This window comes from Podarcis pityusensis, assembly GCF_964106645.2.
Source record: "Podarcis pityusensis genome assembly, chromosome: 1".
Lineage (NCBI taxonomy): Eukaryota > Metazoa > Chordata > Lepidosauria > Squamata > Lacertidae > Podarcis > Podarcis pityusensis.
This window is the reverse complement of record NC_138028.1, coordinates 96,518,627-96,539,280: the sequence shown is the minus strand read 5'-3', so window position 1 is coordinate 96,539,280 and position 20,654 is coordinate 96,518,627. Positions and strand designations below refer to the sequence as shown.

The following is a 20,654-nucleotide window of genomic DNA, read 5'->3' as shown; positions in this document are numbered from 1 at the left end:
TCCATGGGATCTCACCCAGCACTTCCCTAAGTTTTATGAAGTCAGCTTTCTTAAAGTCAAGAAATTGAGTCCTAGTATGCTTGGCTGCTCCTCTCCGCTGTATAGTAAACTTCAGAAGAGCATGATCACTCGCGCCTAATGATCCTTCCACTTCTACCCCACTAACCAGGTCATCAACATTGGTTAGGACCAGATCTAAAATGGCTGTTCCTCTTGTTGCTTCTCCCACTTTCTGGACAATGAAGTTGTCTGCAAGGCCAGTGAGGAATCTGTTTGACCTTATGCTCTTGGCTGAGTTTGACATCCAACAAATATCTGGGTAATTGAAGTCGCCCATTACTACTATCTCCCTTCCTTTTGCATGCTTGGCCATCTGTTCCAGGAAGGCATCATCTATGTCCTCCGTTTGGCTTGGGGATCTATAGTAAACTCCCACAATGAGGTCACTGTTATTCTTCTCTCCCTTAATTTTGACCCAAATGCTCTCACTTTGGCTTTGAGGTTCTAAATCTTGGATCTCTTCACAGGTATACACATCCCTGACATATAACGCCACTCCTCCTCCTTTCTTGTCTGGTCTGTTTCTCTGAAATAGATTGTATCCCCCCATTATTACATTCCAATCGTGGGACTTATCCCACCAGGTTTCAGTGATGCCTATTATGTCATATTTAGTTTGCTGTACCAAGAGCTCAAGCTCATCTTGTTTATTTCCCATGCTTTGCGCATTAGTGTACAGACACTGAAGTCCATTAATCATTCCCCCGTGACTCTTATTTAAGGATTTTTTCCTCCCACCACTAGGTCTGTGTGCTGTTTGCTCCATTTGGTCTATGACATTTGGATGATCATCTTCATCAATTGATAGACTCCTACCTTCAGGAGCACTGTCTCCCTCCCCCACATTAGTCAGTTTAAAGCTCTTCTGATGAGGTTTCTGAGATTTTTGGCAAAAACATTTCTCCCAACCGTTGTGAGGTGCAGCCCATCGCTTGCCAGAAGTCCATCTTCAAGAAACTGCAGTCCGTGATCTAAGAATCCAAACCGTTCCTGTTTACACCATTTGCGCAGCCAGCTGTTCACTTCCACTATTTCCCCCTCTCTCCCTGGGCCACGTCGTTCAACTGGGAGGACAGATGAGATCACAATTTGTGCATTTAATTGCTTCAATTTCCTGCCCAGAGCCTCGTAGTCTCTTTTGATCTTCTGGAGGCTATTGCTTGCAGTGTCATTGGTTCCAACATGAACCAAGAGGAAGGGGTATTTGTCAGTGGGTTTTATGATTCCTTGCAGTCGTTCCGTTACATCTTGGATCTTAGCCCCGGGGAGACAGCACACTTCCCGAGACATCTTGTCAGGCCCACAGATCACTGCTTCTGTTCCCCTCAGTAGGGAATCCCCTATCACCACTACACGCTTCCTCTTAGGTTTGGTCGGGGTTCTTCCGTGAGCTGTCTGCTCCAAGGTCGCCTGCACGTTTCCTGAGGACTGACTTTGCTGCTCGTCTTCATATACCTGATCGACTGTAATGAGGGAGAGATCCTCAAATGGATTGATTCAGGGTCGCTTCCCCTCTGCTTTGTCCTATGATCAACTGTTCCAAGGCGCAGCCATTTAGAGTATCTAGAAATTTTACATCTTTGTCATGACTGGAACACATATGTAGCCAGTCTATGTGAGGATAGTTGAAGTCACCCATGACTACAAACAGCGCTTTTTTTCCTAAAAAAATGTTTAGGGGTACTCTTATTTTCCTACTCATATTGAAATACTGCCCCTCAATGAGGCCAAACTTAGATTCACAAAATGTTTAGGGGTATGCATACCCCTGAGTCTCCCCAGAAAAAAAGCACTGACTACAACATTTCCTCTTTTGGATGCTACTTTTGGACCTTGATTTCATTCCTCAGCTCAAGATCTCCCTGGGCATTTTGATCAAAGGGATGAGAACACATCCCCAGAACTAAACTATTACTGGGGCCCAGTATCACCACCCACAACATGTCTACCCCTTGGGGATTTCTAGTTGACTGCCCAATGCCCTCTTTGATGTACAGAGTGACACCACCTACAGTACAGCTTCCCTATAATGAATATACAGAGATACCTAGCTGTTTCCCACTTGTTCTCTGCATTCCACCAGACATTCAGGTCCCAAGTTAGAGGTTTCCTACCCTTGCTTTCAGTGGACAGTCTATATATCCATCTCCCTCAGACACCTTGTTCTTACTAATTCACCCACTTTATGGTGAAGAGGCAATCTTCTTAGCTGTTTTGCAATGGTATAAAGATGTTTCCTTGGTCCTTTCTTGCCCCTTAACAAAATATGTCAGCAATATCTATAGGTGTTTGCGCACAACTTTGGCACTACTGGTTTAATGAAATGCATGAATTCAATAATCCCCAAACCGCCCAGTAATTGCAAGAAGAGAGAGTACACGTGGATAATGATTGTAGAAAGTATTGAATGGGGAGTTGGAAGGGTAAATTATGAAGGGCTCAATAGGATGCAGGTACATCCATACTTTAGATCAAGAGAGCTCTTAAGACCCATGTCTTACAATCCTTCAGCACCACATTTTAAGTGGTTAGGTGGCAAATTTTTAATAATAATAATAATAATTATTATTATTTATACCCCGCCCATCTGACTGGGCTTCCCCAGCCACTCCAGGTGGCTTCCAACAAAATATTAAAATAATGTAATGCATCAAACATTAAAAGCTCCCCTAAACAGGGATTTCCTTGTTGATGCACAAAATTGACAAAGAAGTTGTAAGTTGACTACCCAGATATATGAGCTACTTCTTGTGCTAGTTTTCCAAGTGCATGTTCAGAAATACATGGGGTACATGTATTTTGTAAGTTGATAAATGTTTGGTTTAACTTTGCCCTGGAAACAAGGTGATCAAATGCATACCATTAAGTTAAAATTACAGTTTCTGATCTTCACAATGGATTTGTAGTATGCAAAACTGGTATTAAAAAGTAATGTGTGTATTGGCCTTAAGGCAGGGGCCAACATCAGTATCAAGGCAGTATGTGTATCTAGCAGAAATTACGGCTTTTAAAAACAAAACAACAACCACAACTCTGCACCAAAGCCAACTTCTGACCATTATTTTGAAAAGTAGCCTGCCATGTGATTCTGAAGGAGGGTGTGCTGTGCCTTTCTCTGGATCATGGACAGAGGTTTTAAAACCTGTGGCTTTTAATCTGGTAGAAAGCAACATCTCAAAGGTTGAATCCATATGACTTATCTTTGAAGTTAAGTGATAACTTTCTATACTGGACTTACACTGGTACCTCGGGTTAAGTACTTAATTCAATCCGGAGGTCAGTTCTTTATCTGAAACTGTTCTTAACCTGAAGCACCACTTTAGCTAATGGGACCTCCTGCTGCTGCTATGCTGCCGCTGTACAATTTCTGTTCTCATCCTGAAGCAAAGTTCTTAACCATTGAGCCATTTGACTCAAGCATTCACCCACATTGTGAAGAGAAGTGTACCACTATCCTATTTCTCTGATTGAGTGCAGATTTGTAGTATGATTCTCTTCTCTCCATGTGGTTGCATCCTTGAGATGAATGGTGCCACATGTGGCTTACTGGTACATTGCCCATATCACCCCCAGAGAAAGCTAATTTGGCTTCTGCTTTACTCAGCCAGGGCCTACTATAGTCTACATTTATTCCCCTGCAGAACACACAGTGTTTACAAGTTTTAACTGATGGAATGTATTAAAATTAAAGTTGTTTTCCCTTCTGTTTTTGATAGATGGAAAACCTGTTTGGCCTAATAAATTGTACGTCTTGTGATTATACAACACCCCAAGCTCTCAATATGGGACTTGTGGTGCATTTGAATAATAAATGAATGCATATGCTATTTCCCTTGACATTCTTGTCTTGCTTTTTTTCTGTTGCAGGTAGCTACATGCTAAATTGATCCTCCTTACTTCCTTTTCTTGCAAATTCTCTCATTAAATTAAACAGTCTGAAAGGAGCACCCATTAAACATTCATTCCTTATTAACTAAGTGGTCTAAAATGGAGGCCTCTGAATGCTTCCATAATTAATTGTGTAAAGCTGGAAACCAAGTTAACAGGGAGCAAAGCAGTATTATTTGGAAACATTCTACAATTAACTGGAAAGCTATTTACTGAGGACTGCAGAAGCGGAAATATTTTTCCTATTCTGCAAAGGCCATTAAAAGAAAGCCCCAGAGGTGGAAAAAGTATTCCAGGTCCCCCCTTGCCCCTTAAAAAAGCAAACAAAGCCTAAACTTTGGATGTGGCCATTTTGGTTAGCTCATTTTTGGAAGCAATATCGTAAGGGGACTTTAAATAAAGTATCTATTGTAGGCTTGGCTTAGGCGACTGAAGATGGGGTTAAATATTTATTATATTTAATTAATATAATAATAATTATAATATAATTATTAATATAATATAATATAATATAATATAATATAATATTATGTTGCAATTTCTTCTGCACTCATTCTTCACCTCATGGTTTTAACTCAGGAATTTTGCAGTGGTATAACACCGCCCTGCCTCCAGTTTGGACTTAATGACTGATTTCACAGTATGGGAAAACCATCAGGGTTCACATCCACACAACAATGGAGCAATACATGAAATGTGTGCTTAAAAATAAATCAATCATTTGTACAATTTCTTACACTTGGCTGTAAAAATTCCTAAACTTAAATTAAGGAAATTAAGGAAAATATGTAGTAGATACATAAATTGAATATTGTATATTGTTGGGGTGGGTGACATAGCTGTCAACTTTTCCCTTTTCTTGCGAGGAATCCTATTCGGGATAAGGGAATTTCCCTTAAAAAATGGGAAACGTTGACAGCTATGGTGGGTGAAGGCATTAAGGAAAAAAACAATTCATGGCATTGAGAGAAAGAAAAAAGCACCCTGGAGGCTATAATCCTATACACCAGAGCTTTCCAAACTGTGTGTCATGACATGTTGGTGTGTTGGCTGCAGTGGGGTTGGAAAGGGTTAGTTTAACCTCCGGTTTTGTAGTAAAACTGAATTACTGTGTCATGAAATTATGCAAAACTGAATTACTGTGTTGCAAATTATGCATGTCCAAAAACTGTGTCACTAACTTGAAAAGTTTGGAAAGCTCTGCTATGTACATTGCAGTCATAGCTCTGAAGCAAAGTCTTATTGAACTCAGTGGGCCTTATGTCTGAGTTATAGAAGTTACAGAATTGCAATGTAACAATTCAGAATTATTCAGCAGCAGCCAGAGCACTGTTCTGGGCCACCACCATCACCCTCCACCAACGGGGAAATTACATCCCCACACTTTTCTATTGACACTACCATAAATAACAGGGGCCTTGAGAGATATGTATGCCGTAACTGATAGGGAGCAGCACGATTGAAGTGTGACAGGAACACAGCTTGGATGGAAGGATTTTCTCTAAAGTCATTATACTTACAGAGTAATGTATCTAAAATTTGCCATCCTATGAGAATGCAGGATGGTCACTGTTTATAGAAGCTGGGCTCTCTTCTCTGGGCACTGCAGATAGTTTTTCCTCATGCAGCAAGTTCTGTAATGCTGTGTGTCAAATACGCTTAGCAAAGTGCAGCCCATCTGCTGAGCACATGGCTAGAAATGAGCCAGCTTGCTCTGAATGGAACCACCAGCATATAGACATGTCTGTAAAAACTCTGACCTCCAAGACACAGACTATATGCCAATATTGGCATGAGAAATAGCCATTTTATAATTGATTGATTAATGTGAAAAACATTTACCGGTAGCTTAATTTTGAGCTAAAAAAGCTCCCAGACACAGCTACAGTCTACTCAGGGAGATTTCTCAACTTCTGAGGTTGTTTGAGAGGAATTTGTTTGATTTAGGTATTTTCTTTAATGTGCATTGACTTGAAGGGTAGGAGCCAAGAAGGCTGGGCTGACATCCATTTATTTTGACCAATTTTGATGAAATTTTGGGAAACAGAAAATATTATTAACTTTTTTTTTTAAATGCTACTTTTAGGAGCAGAAGAAGTGGTCTTGTATCAAGTCAGATCATTGGTCCACCAAGTTCAGTATTGTCTATATCAACTGGCAGTGACTTTCCCCGGTTTCAGGCAGGGAATATTCCCAGCAGTAATTGGAAAAAGCGACAAGTGAGGTGCTGTTGGGTTCTGTCCAGGACCCATTGTTGTTCAACGACTTTATAAATGATGTGGATGAAGGAATTGAGGGGATGTTCATAAAAATTGCAGATGACACTAAACTGGAAGAGTAGCTATTGCAGAACCGGAATTCAAGATGGCCTTAACAGATTGGAGAACTGGGCCAGAACAAAATGAATTTCAGCAGGGACAAATTTCAGGTTCTACACTTAGCTGCTCAAATATATGATGGGGGACACTGTTTGATGTGCAATGGCTCTATTCAGTGATGAAGCCATCAAGCAATAGAACATGCATCTGTGAACCAACCCTGTGTGCCACCTGATCATTATCACACTATTCAATAAAATAAAAAAGAAGTTGCCAAATGAACTGAATGCATTTTTCAGTTTTAGTTAGACATTTCCAATGCATTATTTTTTTCTGTGGGTAAGCCTAATTTAACTCAATAGGACTCACATGTAAGCACACTGTCAAAGTAGTATTCACAACCTCAAGGCAAACTTGTATGCATTTCAACTCTAATTTGGAAAAATGACGTTGGGCCAAGGTGGGGTTAGGTAGGGATGAAGTCCACAGTATATGGATTTGGAAGACATATATATTCAGCGTTAATAATGTTCAAAGGAAATACATGCAAAGTAGATTTCATGCCTCTTTCAGCTTGGCGCTTTTAGGCTCAGAGCATAAATTGACTGCTGGTGGTGAAAGCATGTCGTTCTGGATTTTTCTTCTGTGGTTAAGTACTTTTTTATTGACATTAGCTGCTTTTCAGCTGATTCTGCAAACTGGGTATATAGTTCTGCAAAAGTCTCAAATTGCATACATATATGTAGTTCTGGAAGCTGTTACTGATAGTGGCAGGATGCTGCTGAGGCGTCCAAATACTGGTTTAAAATGGCCAGAACTTTACTGAGAACTTTACCATGGTATTGTACCTGTTTGCTGTTCCAGGGTCAGGAGAGAAAGGGGGAGTCATGTTCTGCTCATGAAAGTCCTTTATACACAGTTGGTTATCATTCTTTGCGTAGCCAGCAGAATGCTCTGAATTAAAAGTAATACTTGGACAATTTGCTTTTTGATTTTGAAGTGGCACAAACTGCAGGTGCTTTTCAGGTTCACTGTGGAACCAAGATATGCTAGGAGTAAAAAAAAAGTCTGTTGAATTCTGTAATGTCTCATTACAGCCAGGTTAGGATGACCAGCTTGACTGTATGAAATGAAACTTTGTTTTTCATTGAAAGTTAAGTTGACAACGCTCACATGGCTATCTGAACAGTTAAACAGCCCCAACTATCTTGTGTTAAAATGCCAAAGAACTGTGTTGGAAATTACTATTCACAAGAATTGTGGTTTAGCTGACATTTATTGTTTCAGTGAATAACCATATTTTGACAGACAATGGATTTTTTCTTCCCACGAACTTCCATAGATTCTTCGTTAAGGTTGCTGAATTAACATATTCTTGTTGTTTTGGTTTTATTTTGCTTTAGGAATGCTAATAATTACATTCCACTTGCATTTAATTGGGCATTTGGGTTTTAAAGCTAGAGATGGTTTCAATTTGGGGTGGGGAAGTGTTTGCTGTGGCTTTGACTTAAGGTTTTTCATTCTGCTTTTTGAATACTAGTAGGAGGGCAAGGAAGACAGCTTGAACACTTAGAAAATGAGCTTCTGTGGTGTAATTTATCTTGGTCACTGAAACAGAGAGCTTTTGCAAACCTACCTAAGCAGTCTTCAGTTGTTTTGAGTGGTATTTTAGCCACCTAGTTTGCTGAATCATGTTTGTTGAAATGCTCACGTTAGTAAGTCTGGTTTGTAGCCAGGATGCAGAAGAGCTATAACAATATGGCACTGGTAAGCCAGCCTTGATGTTGACTGACAACTTTGCACCATCAAACACCAATATGTTAAGGGGGCTGGTGTACATTTGTGTGTTGCTGGCAAACCTACAAATCTGAAGCAACAGCCAGTGTTAATGTAAGTGAAAACTCTGCAGCCATTGGGGTAAATAAACCCACAAGTTTGGTTGAATCACACTTTCCTTGGGTGTCAAGTGTTTGCATAGGTTTATATTGCTAGAGTACTAGCAAGATGAGATGCTTGCAGGAGGCACATGATTACAAATCCACCCATGTTAGCAAATAAAATAGCAATACAGTAATGCTTACATTTGTGTGGTGCTTTTGTAGTGTTCTTTGCACTTATACAGGGAGTAACTGGAAAAAAATATGTCCTTGGAGGACTTTTAGTTTAGAAAAAGCTGCATAGTGGGGTGGTGGTGGTAGATGTGCATAAATTTATGCATGCTGGGAACTTGGTATAATCTATTAAATATGAATTATGTAAAGATTCAGAACAGAAGAAAGGAAGTACCTTTCCACAGAGATAATGCCCAGGAGCAGCCAATATGGTAGGGCAGTACCATGGCACCACCTTCCCAGCAGTGGCATTGCGCCACTTATCAACACTGTGCAGGGACAGGGAAGAATGGTGGTGTGGTCAGGAATGGATGGGGGACACTGGTAGAGGCAATCCAGTGCTCTTGCCTGTGTGTCCACATTACTACCACAACCTCAGCATCACATAGCCCTTATTCTGCACCATCACGATAAGCAGTGGTGGCACTGCTGTTATGACACCCTTGGTGTGTGTCACTGTTCCACTACATTGTCTATTCCTGGTGATGCCACTATTAGGCTGCATTCCTAACTCAATTTACCTGGGAGCAAGCCCCATTGAATTCAATAAGACGTATGATTAGGCTTGCACAAATTCGTGGAGGATAAGACCACAAGTGGCAATGAATTATGATTACAATAAGTTACATCCAGACTCAGAGACAGCATTTTGTAGGGGGGGAGGGGCAGGGGGGCAGAAAACAGGAGAAAATGATTTCACTCTTCCTTTTCTTGTGGGGCACCTGAAGGCATCTGGCTGTAGGAAACATGGTACAGTGGTACCTCGGGTTACATACGCTTCAGGTTACAGACGCTTCAGGTTACAGACTCTGCTAACCCAGAAATAGTACCTCGGGTTAAGAAATTTGCTTCAGGATGAGAACATAAATTGTGCTTTGGTGGCATGGCGGCAGCGGGAGGCCCCATTAGCTAAAGTGGTGCTTCAGGTTAAGAACAGTTTCAGGTTAAGAATGGACCTCCGGAACAAATTAAGTACTTAACCCGAGGTACCACTGTACTGGATCCAGGAGGGCTCTTCTAATTCATACATTGGTGTGATAAACCTTATTGACTTGCAAGGTAGTAATTCCATATTTCATCCAATATTACAGATGAAGAGTTAATTATGTCAGTGTTATTTCCTGTGTCATGTGAGGTTCCTCCTAGTTCCTACATAGATCTTTTAAAACTGATATCCAATTCCATTGCAATGCTTTTGGCAGTCCAAGTTAAAGAGGAAATATTAATATTCTCATATTCAAGTGTGGTGCAGTTCATCTTTCTATTTTTGCAACATTTTAGACCCTGTTGACCATTATTACTACCTTTTTTTTTTTGCTAGTTTTCCAAGCACATTTCTCTTTTTCATATCTTCTCATTCATCTCTTTCTTTCTGAACTGACAATGAGCTCAGTTGATTGTCTACAGTCTCTGGCTGCCAGTTCATAGCATCTTAACTTGAATGTCCTGAAATGTAAATCCACTTTCTTCCAACAGACCCAAGGGAGTTACAAGCCACTTCCTGAATTGTACCTTTCTGTTGTGTCTCAGTGCTCTTCAGCTTGCCTTGTTATATATGCCTATAATGTCTAATCCAATTAAAATTATATTTCTGCCAAAAGAAAACTTCAGTTAGCACTGGGGGTTGCTGCAGGTGACAAATCCTGCAGGTTTCTTTTTCACATTCTGTCTACTGTTTTGTCTGTCAACAAGCTGCAGTCTTTTTTTCTGGAGTCACCGAGATACACATCCAGTACAATGTATATTGTATTCAGAAGTTAGTGACACTGAGTTTTCTGGGACTGTAGATTTGGCTTTCCCTATTTTCCAGTCTTAAATTCAGATCTCTATATTTCTTCAGCATTTTTTTTAAAGCTCCTCATGAAAATTCATTCGCATCTCAGTGCAAATTTCTCCCAGTAAACACAATTTTTAATGCAGTTTTAACTAATAGAAGCATTTTTGCAGTTTTCCCCTAATATTTTGCACTTTTGTATTCCCCTCCCACATGAATATATTCGTTTTAATACATATTTCCCCCTAACATGTGAATTTTTGCACGCTTTGGCTGATTAGAGAACTGTAGCACAAAATGTGAAGATGTGTGAATTTCAAAGGATAGCTATGTTTTGGTTTGTGTATTGGTTTGGAAAGTGTGAATTAGGTAAATTTCCATTAAAATGCAAACAAAATCAAATTTCTGCCCCATCCTTAACTGGAACTCACTCCCAAATCAGTTGTTTATTGATTGATGACATCAACAGCAACCCAAGGGCATGTTTGTAATGTTTTGCCATATGGTCATCTTTCTGTTTTTCTCTGTAGCGAGACAAGATGCATTTGTGTAGAAGGCTGCATCTTTCCAATCTTACATGACAAGATAGACCAGACAAAATTCCCCTTTCTATACAAGTATGAAAAGTAAACTAGCTCTGTCTTCCTTTGTTTTGGGTCTGTGTGCCTACCCCACTCCTTCAAACAAAATCGAAAGAAATGTAAATGCCATTGAATCTACTGCTTTGACTCACCTAAATTTGGGACACTGCCTATTTTTGAGTCCCCAATCCACCAATTGAAAACCAGTGAAGAAAACAGGTCCATGGAAGGACAAACAATTATATTTACTTGCCCAGTAGTGAGATTTTATAATACTTCCCCCACCTGCCACCCAAGCTTTTCCCATCAGATTGACTTTCATTTCCCAGCAACATAAACGGAAAATTTGGAACATAAGGTTGAGGTGGTGTGTTTGTGTCTGGATCCCAAATATACCGCTTATGTTTTCTATATATATTGCAAGGGAATACTCTCTTCCCATGCTAACTATAAATATCTGTCATTTCCCCCCTCCCTGTTTGTACGACACCGAACATATATCAGAAGGTGTTGACCTGAAATAAAAAATACAACCCATCAGCAAATATTGAAAAAATTGTATTGTAAAGTCAAAGTGGTTGTGGAAAACTCCCAGATAAACTGTTTTATTACAGTGGCAGACCAAGGGAACATTTCTCCAGAACTGACTGTAAATATCTGTTTCACTAAAAGCAGAAGAGAAAGAAAGAAACCTGGTTGTATGACCAGCATCCATTAGCAGGTTTCACATTGGCTTTTATTTTTAGGACCACTGGTGAAGACCATTTGAATTAGAATTAGCTAGAGTTGAGCAATATTTCCAGCTTCAGGACATTTACTCCTGTTCCATCTAGCTTGTGGGGTTCCTAACAGCTCTGCAGCTCTGCAAAAGGTTTTCTGGATTTTGTTTGTATGCGTTTCTTAGGAAGAAAAGGGGATTCCCCCCTCCATTAGTTAAATTGGATAATTCAACTAACAAGTTATACTCCCTTAACAAAACATTGTAGCGTATCCTGGATGTGACTGTGTCACATCACAACATAAGAAGAAGTCTGTTGCATCAGGCCATGCATAGGCCCATCTGGCTTGACATTCTGTTCACACAGTGACCAGCCAGGTGCCTTTAGGAAATCCACAAGCAGGACCTGAACACAATAGCACTCTTCCCATTTGTGATTTCTAGCTGCTGGAAATCCCATCAATCAGTCAGTCATGTTATTTGTATGCTGCCTTTCCAAATTTAAAACCATTTGCTGGAATAGTTACTGGAAAATTGGGGCAGCATAATGAGTTGGGTTGGTACTATGATGGGCCTCTACTTGCAGCCCTCAACAAAAGATCTAAAATAAATTAATCCTAGTTTTAATTAATATGTTTGATCCCAAGTTATCTAACACACTTCTCTCTTTTTTTTTTTAAAGCAATTTATTGGGTTTTACAATAAGAGTAAACATAATAAACAATATAACATTTGTCTTAACATAGTTTCACATTTTCTTTGGACTTCCTCACATCTCCCGCTCCCACTTTCATCGTTATAACATTTTGTCAGCAATTTATCATCTTATTTAAATTCTTATATCCCTTCTATATTTCATAATCTTATAATTCTCAGAAGGAGCTAAATTTTCACAGTCTTACTTATTTTCTTAAAAACTTCTAAATTTAGTGGTGCTCAGTTGTTTTAGTCTAGCATCTTATTTAGCATTCACTCAAATTACAATGCTTTTGTAAATAGTTCTTAAATTTCTTCCAATCCTCCTCAATCCTCTCTTCTCCCAGGTCACGAATTCTGCCGGTCATTTCAGCCAGTTCCATGTAGTCTATCAGTTGCATCTGCCATTCTTCCAGTGTGGGTAGATCTTGAGTTTTCCAGTGTTTTGCGAGAAGTATCCTTGCTGCTGTTGTTGCATACATAAAAAATGTCTGGTCCTTCTTTGCCACCCCTTGGCCGACAATACCCAAAAGGAAAGCCTCTGGTTTCTTAGTGAAGGTATATTTAAATACCTTTTTCAATTCATTATAAATCATTTCCCAGAACGCCTTCACTTTAGGGCAAGTCCACCAGAGGTGGAAGAACGTTCCCTCACACTCTTTGCATTTCCAACACTTATTATCAGACAGGTGGTAAATTTTGGCAAGTTTGACTGGGGTCATATACCATCTATAAATCATTTTCATTACATTTTCTTTCAGAGCGTTACATGCAGTAAATTTCAATCCATTACTCCACAACCTCTCCCAGTCCTCAAACATGATATTATGCCCAATGTCCTGTGCCCACCTTATCATAGCCGATTTAACCGTTTCATCTTGTGTATTCCATTTCAACAGCAAGTTATACATCCTTGAAAATACCTTAATCTTTGGTTCTAACAATTCTGTTTCTAGTTTCGATTTCTCCACCTGGAACCCTAGTTTCTTATCATTTTTAAAAACTTCTTTAATCTGAGCGTAATGTAACCAATCTCGCACTTTGTCTTTCATTTTCTCCAAACTCTGCAATTTCCAATTGTCTCCATCCTTTTCTAGTATTTCCCAATATTTTGGCCATTTAGCCTCCATATTGGGTCTTTTTCGGGCCTTAGCTTCCAGAGGTGAAAGCCACCTTGGTGTTTTATTTTCCAGCAAGTCTTTATATTTTGTCCAGACATTAAACAGTGATTTTCTGACAATATGGTTCTTAAAGGCCTTATTTGCTTTAACCTTGTCATACCATAAATATGCATGCCATCCAAAAGCGTTGTTAAACCCTTCCAAATCCAACACATCAGTGTCTTCAAGAAGTAGCCAGTCTTTTAGCCAGCAGAACGCTGCGGCTTCATAATACAACTTTAAGTCTGGCAGGGCAAAGCCCCCTCTTTGTTTTGCATCGGTTAATATCTTAAACTTAATTCTGGGCTTTTTGCCCTGCCAGACAAACTTAGAAATGTCTCTCTGCCACTTCTGAAAGCACTCCGTTTTGTCCAAAACCTGAAGTGTTTGAAATAAAAACAACATCCTTGGCAATACGTTCATCTTGATAGCAGCAATTCGGCCTAACAAAGAAAGTTTCAATTTTGACCAACTATCTAAGTCTCTCTTAATTTCTGTCCAACATTTTTCATAATTATCCTTAAATAGACTTAGATTTTTTACTGTTATGTTTACCCCTAGGTATTTTACTTTATCTAACACACTTCTCACTTCTGTTGATTCTCTTCTCCTGTTGCAGCCTCCCATGTCCCATTCCATGACATTCTGGAGAGCACCTTCAAGAGTTTGTTTTATTCAGGCTTTGAAGGTGATGGGGGCTGAAGCGTGAAGGTGGCATTGGGAAAGTACCCTTGCGTAAGGCTAACTCCCCTGGAGATTCTCTGGACATAACCCAGTGTTTGTTTTTAATTACCGGTAGGCAGCATTTGTATGTTCATATGAACTTGGATATAGGAGGTCTGTTTGTGCTGCACCCTCTGCCATTGTGGTTGCTGATAATGTTTAAAGGAGGGATGGGAGACCTGTGGTCCTCCAGATGTTGCTCAATGACAACTTCTATCATTCCTGAGCATTGTCCACATTGATGGGGCTGATGGAAAGTGGAGTCTAACCACAGCTAGAGCACCACAAGTTCTCCATGCCTGACTCCTCCCCAATTATCTACCCCACTCTTTATACAAAATCTTCCTTTTTTTGGGTCCTGTTGCCCTCTTAATAGTCCTTAATGCTGTCTTGAGCAATTTTGTTCAGAAAGGTTGGAGAGATGTCTTCTGTGCTAGTTGAGCCCTTCTCTAACTGGCAGTGGAATGGTGCATGTCTTAAAGGTCCAGAGGTATTGCCTTTCTCAAGGGCCCAATGTTTCTGTCAAAAAGGCAAACTTCATCTTAGATTTTGTAGTTCATCAAAGTTCCTCTGCTGCCTCAGTAGACACTCGAAACTGTCATGGGCTGAGGGTTATACAAACACACTGCCAGAGGTTTAACAGTGGTTCAGAAAGTTAAATACTTGGGGATTAACATGACAGCAAAAAATGGGAATTTATTTAAAGATAACTATGAAAAATGCTGGGCTGAAGTGAAAAAAGATTTAGAAATTTGGTCAAATTTGAAGCTTTCACTGCTGGGCTATATTGCTGCGGTAAAAATGAATGTATTGCCTAGAATGTTGTTTTTGTTTCAAACATTGCAAATTGTGGACAAAATGGACTGTTTCAAGAGGTGGCAGAGAGATATTTCTAAATTTGTCTGGCAGGGCAAGAAGCCTAGAATAAAATTTAAAATATTAACAGATGCAAAGGAAAGAAGTGGATTTGCCCTGCCAGACTTTAAACTTTACTATGAATCAGCAGCTTTTTACTGGTTGAAAGAATGGTTGCTTCTTGAAAACATTGACATTTTGGATTTAGAAGGTTTTAACAATGTATTTGGATGGCATGCATATCTGTAGTATGATAAGGTCAAAGCACATAAAGCATTTAAAAATCACATCGTCAGGAAAGCATTGTTTAATGTCTGGATAAGATACAAGGACTTATTGGAAAATAAAACTCCAAGGTGGCTGTCACCGATGGAAGCAAAAGCTCTGAAAAAGCTCAATATGGAGGCCAAATGGCCGAAATATTGGGAAATTTTGGAACAAGATGGAGATAGACTGAAATTGCAGAGTTTTGAGAAATTAAAAAACAAAGTGCGAGACTGGCTTCATTATTATCAGATAATGGAGGCATATAATCTGGATAAGAAAATTGGTTTCCAGGTGGAAAAATCAAAATTAGAAACAGAACTATTAGAACCCAAAACTAAGATTTTGTCAAAGATGTATAACTTGCTGTTGAAATGGAATACTCAGGATGAAACGGTGAAATCTGCTATGATTAAATGGGCACAAGATGTTGGACATAACATAATGATGGCTGACTGGGAACAGTTATGGACCACAGGTATGAAGTTTACGGCATGCAATGCCTTAAGAGAGAATATTATGAAAATGATATACAGGTGGTACATGACCCCAGTCAAGCTTGCAAAAATCTATCATTTGCCCGATAATAAATGTTGGAAATGTAAAGAAACTGAAGGTACGTTCTTTCACCTTTGGTGGACGTGCCCAAGGATTAAGGCTTTCTGGGAAATGATATATAATGAACTGAAAAAGGTATTTAAATATACCTTCTTGAAGAAGCCAGAGGCCTTTCTCCTGGGCATAGTCGGTCAATTGGTGTCAAAGAAGGATAGAACCTTTTTTATGTATGCCACAACAGCAGCAAGAATACTCATTGCAAAGTATTGGAAGACACAAGATTTACCCACTCTGGAAGAATGGCAGATGAAGCTGATGGACTATATGGAACTGGCAGAAATGACTGGCAGAATCCGAGACCGGGGAGAAGAGTCGGTGGAAGAAGATTGGAAGAAGTTCAAAGATTATCTACAGAAATATTGTAAAATTAATGAATGTTAGAAGGATGTTGGATAGAAATTAAGTGGTTTCTAGCTGTAATGCTTTAAGGGAATATGAAAAAGGGGTTGTTAAGAGGTCAAAATCTAACGTTACTATTTTAAGACCAAAGATTAGGATAAATAAAGAGGGTAAGGATTTGCTGAACCAACAAACTGAACTGGAATACAAAAATGGGAGGTATGAGGAGGTCCGGGAAACAAGCTAAGGAAAAATAAGCAATGGAAAATTTGAGTGTTTTTAATCATTTTTATTTTGTATTTTTTTTCTTTTTCATTTTTTATTGTAATATTTAAAAAAAATCCTAATAAATATCTTATAAAAAAAAAAAACAAACACACTGCCAGAGAAAATCTCTGCCATATAGAACAATGCACACAGGGCTGTAGTCCTTGGTCAGCAAACACTCGCAGCTGAGGTTGGCGAATGGGAGCAAGTGACCTGCCTTGAATCTATCACCAGTATCCCTTATGTGTAGGGAATGGATGTGACATTCTATGATCATCTCCAAGACCAGCTTGTGCAGTTCTCTCAGGGCTGAAGGGGAAGGGGAGCGAACAACCTGAGGCCCAAGGAAAGGGTTATGGGAAAGGCCAGCATTACACCTTGAGAGGTTTTGGAAAGTGGCATTGTTTTGCTCAGCATCCCCCCACTTACCATGTAAGGAACATGTGGAAATCAGGAAGGAGGAGAGGAGAAATGACCAAAAATTTCTACACATTATTTCTCTCTTTCTGCCCCACCTATTTTTTTCCATTCATTTTATGGTGGATAAGGAATGCTGCCATGCTACTTAATAATGTGTTGGTCCCGTTGTCACCCATATTAGTTAAACTTAGCTGTTGGAAGAAGTATAGAAAGCTATAAACAGAATGACCTCTTTTGTCATTTTTATATTTTGGCCATTTGCGATAGCCTGGAAATGTAGGAGTGCCTTAAGTATTGGTAGCAGCTCATCTCTTACATGAAATTTGGTTCATTGTTTTGGATTCTTTTCCACTATGAATGTTCTGTTGCAATGGGTTGAAGAGGCCAACAATGTGCTGTATGACACAAAGCATGCAGAAGTTAGATTTGTTCAGGTGCTGCAATCCCCCACATGAGTACCACCATGTGTGTAGGAGCACAGATGTGTGTGCTAAGCTGTATCTCATCTCCATCACCCTCTATGAGTTGGAGAATCAACCTCTGAAGCAGAGTGTCTCCTGTGCTGTCAGAAGGGCATTCAGAACCATGCTGATAGTCTCCATAAATACCAGTGGCTCCTCCCACTTCAGACAATCAACTTGTGGAGGACATTGGGACCAGGGTGGAGTTTCAGGCATTCACCCCTGCTCTCCCCCCTCAATGCTACTCACCTGGGGAATTATAACACCTGAACAGAGCTATAAAGAAGAATCTAACTATAGGTGATTGGTGTAAATAAGGGTTTGCTGAAATTAAAATAACCTCAAGTGCTTAGATAATGGCGTAGCTTCATGATGCCCTAGTGTTTATGAAAAACAATTACTAAAAAGCTTAATGTGGAAATGCATAATGTGAGAAAACCTTAGAATTGTACCGAGTGCCATGAATATTTTCTGATCAAAGCATCAAACACTTAGTGAGATGTGTGGGTGACAGTATATATTTTAGTGATGAAGGCTCTAAACCATTTCTCTTTCTCCCCCACCCCACTTAATTCTTCTAGTGGGCCAGAGTGCTACATTATTTCCCTCCCCTCAATATTGGTTGAAGTTAAACATCATGAAGCCAATTCTAAGCAACTGGCTCAAATTTATTTTGCTTTTCTTGCAAACATAATCTAGTGTATGATTACATTTATCTATGTGTTTGTTTGTTTTTAAAACAGTAGTCATCTGTTTGGGAGCCACAAGTAAAAGACAAATTAAGAAATTTTACTGAGCTGACACTTTTAAAAAGTACTGTGTTTCCCTGTAGTCACATGTACAAGCAGTCCATCAAATCACAAGGTCATTTGTTTGATAGATAAAAGGCAGGATAACTTAACAGACAGACAAAATAAATGGTCTCTGCATGCTCTTTGTTGTGTTATGGAGAGCTCAGATAAGTGTCATTTTTATAAATCTTTCTTACACCCACTCACACCACTTACCACTGAGACATTCGCCAAGCAGTTTACAAAATAACATATAAAATATTATATTTTAATTTATTTATTCAATTTCTATCCTGCCTTCTGTATAACGTTGGCTGGTGATCTGCCAAGCGTGTGTGTATGTGTGGCAGCCTGTCTTTAACATATCTATTGGGAATAATCTTATTTGTTGTCTTACATATATCCATGGCATGTAAAACTTCATTCCTTTTGCTCTTCTCTTGTGGCATGCTGTCATCTTAGTACTTGTATACTATGGTCTTCTGTTTTTGCATGTCAGTGTATTTTGGTTATAGAGTATACTGCCCCACTGGTAATAGGGTAGGCTAGATGATGGTCACTTCCCTTGCCACTTCCTGTGAGGTACTCCATGATGTGATATGAGCAGAACCAACCTTAAGAACTTTGTGAGTGTTTTAATTTTTTCTTAATTAACACACTTAATTAACAACTTTTTAAAAAAAATGATAATTTGGCCTTCCTATTTCCTACTTTACCCTCACATGATTAGAACTGTGAGTCTAGATCTGAAGGAATGTAAAGTGGAAACAATGCCATTTTCTTTTGCACCCGCCATGTAGGATCAAAACTTGGCCACCCCCCTCCATTTCTAACACTAGTCAGGATTCTGAGGTTTTGCTCTTTGCCATTGGATGGGATTACCAATCACTCAGAAATCTGCCTTGCACTTGTTCATAAAAGCTTATTGCTACCCCTTTTAATTAGAATATGCTCAGTTGATATCAGTAGTTGCTAGTGTTTAGTAAGTCCATGGTCCAGCTCACAGAGCGTATAAGAAGCAATAAAAGGAAAAAATACTGCCTGAGAGCATTTTGTCGAAGGAAAGCAAAATAGCAATTGGGATCGTCCCTTGAGTGCTCCTTGCCTATCAAAACTTTAGTATATTGGTTTGCTCATCTCTTTTGCTATCACATCCATTAGATGCATCATAATTTGAAAAATTTGACTTTGGCAGCGCTGGTAAGGAAGAACATAAGGCTTTGGAAGTAAGGCTGAGGCAAATATGTGTGGCAAGGGAACAATACTGGGAATTAGAGTATTAACAGCAGGGTACTGAGAGATCTGAATAACGATCAAGTGCTGCAGGGAATAGTCTCTCTAATTAGATGGCTGCAATGATGGTATTAGTGTCCTGCAGTTGCTGTTGATGTGTTTTAACTGCAGGGCTTTGAACAACGTAAGTTTTGGTGATGCTGTCCTCTGGACTTATGGGAGTTCTTTAAAGATTTTTCTGTCTTCAAAGGAAGCAGCTTGTTTGATGATTTATTGATCGATTAATTAATTGTATTTCAATTCTGCCCTTCTTCCAGGATGATCGAGGTTCTGTTTGGGAGGGGCCATTGCTCAGTGGTGGAGCAGCTGCCTTGCATGCAGAAGGAACCCAGTTCAATCCCTTGCATCTCCAGGTAGGGCTGGGAGAGAACCCTGCCTGCAGAGCCACTGCTAAATGGACCCAATGGTTTGAGGATATGCAGGTTCCTATGTTCCTGTTAGGGCTGTTGGGAGGAGGAGAGTCATCATTATGATTTCCTCCTCTGTACTGTAATGTGAAATCTAGGCAGCTGTCCATGGCTTTTGTATGCTCTCCAGTACATTTTTGGAATCCACTTTGTTATTTAGTTGCACCCTGAAGGCTATGATACGTTTTTTTCAATCTGTCCTCTTCCTCCTTCTGGAACAAGCCAACGGCAAATATGCACATTAGCAGGCAGCAAGCGAGGTGCAATGCTAAGAAGAACTGAATTTAGTTAAGCAGCCAGTTACCAAAGAGGATTACAAGCACTATGAAGGATTAAAAGTTGCATTAAAGAAAGAAAGGACTAGAAGTGGATGGCATTTATCCAAAGAGTGAGCGCCACAACAGCCCTGCAGAGAATTTTAGGCAGCGTTTTATGGAATCCCATCCTATTGATTGGAGTTGTCCCTATGATGTTTTATCTTGATAAATGATCCACTTAAAGAGTCATTATCATTCTTGAGACCCCTTGTTAGGCTTATATTATAATTAGGTCAGATAAAATAAGACTGAGAGGTTAATCAGTGAAATTTATGCCTCCTAGGGACAGATAAATTAACATTTTGTAGAAGTCCATCCAAACACAACGCCAGCAAGTTATTGATCATGCTGTATGTCTTTGTCTGCTCCCCCTCCCACTCATCTCTTGTTGTCTAAAGAAGGATTTTATTTGACAGCTTCAAGGTGTCTAATTTAGGTGCCTTTTTGGGGAAATTTGCACAGAAAATTGGTTTTTGCCAAAGCATGAAACAAGACATAAAGACTCCAATAAAGTTCTTATTGGGTCTCATAAAATTCAGTGCATATTTAGTCCTCCTCAAACTCTTAGCAATGAATTTCATTAGCTTCAAATA

General features: G+C 39.5%; 1 protein-coding gene across 1 annotated transcript in view; it reads left to right on the top strand.

Annotated features, from left to right (window-relative positions):
• The window catches only part of DPP10 (dipeptidyl peptidase like 10), a 580,058-nt gene that overhangs the window by 39,890 nt on the left and 519,514 nt on the right, over positions 1 to 20,654 (top strand). Inside the window, exon 2 of the mRNA XM_081006655.1 lies at positions 19,595 to 19,690. The gene's annotated coding sequence lies outside the window, so the exon portion shown is untranslated. The remainder of the gene's footprint in view (positions 1 to 19,594; positions 19,691 to 20,654) is intronic.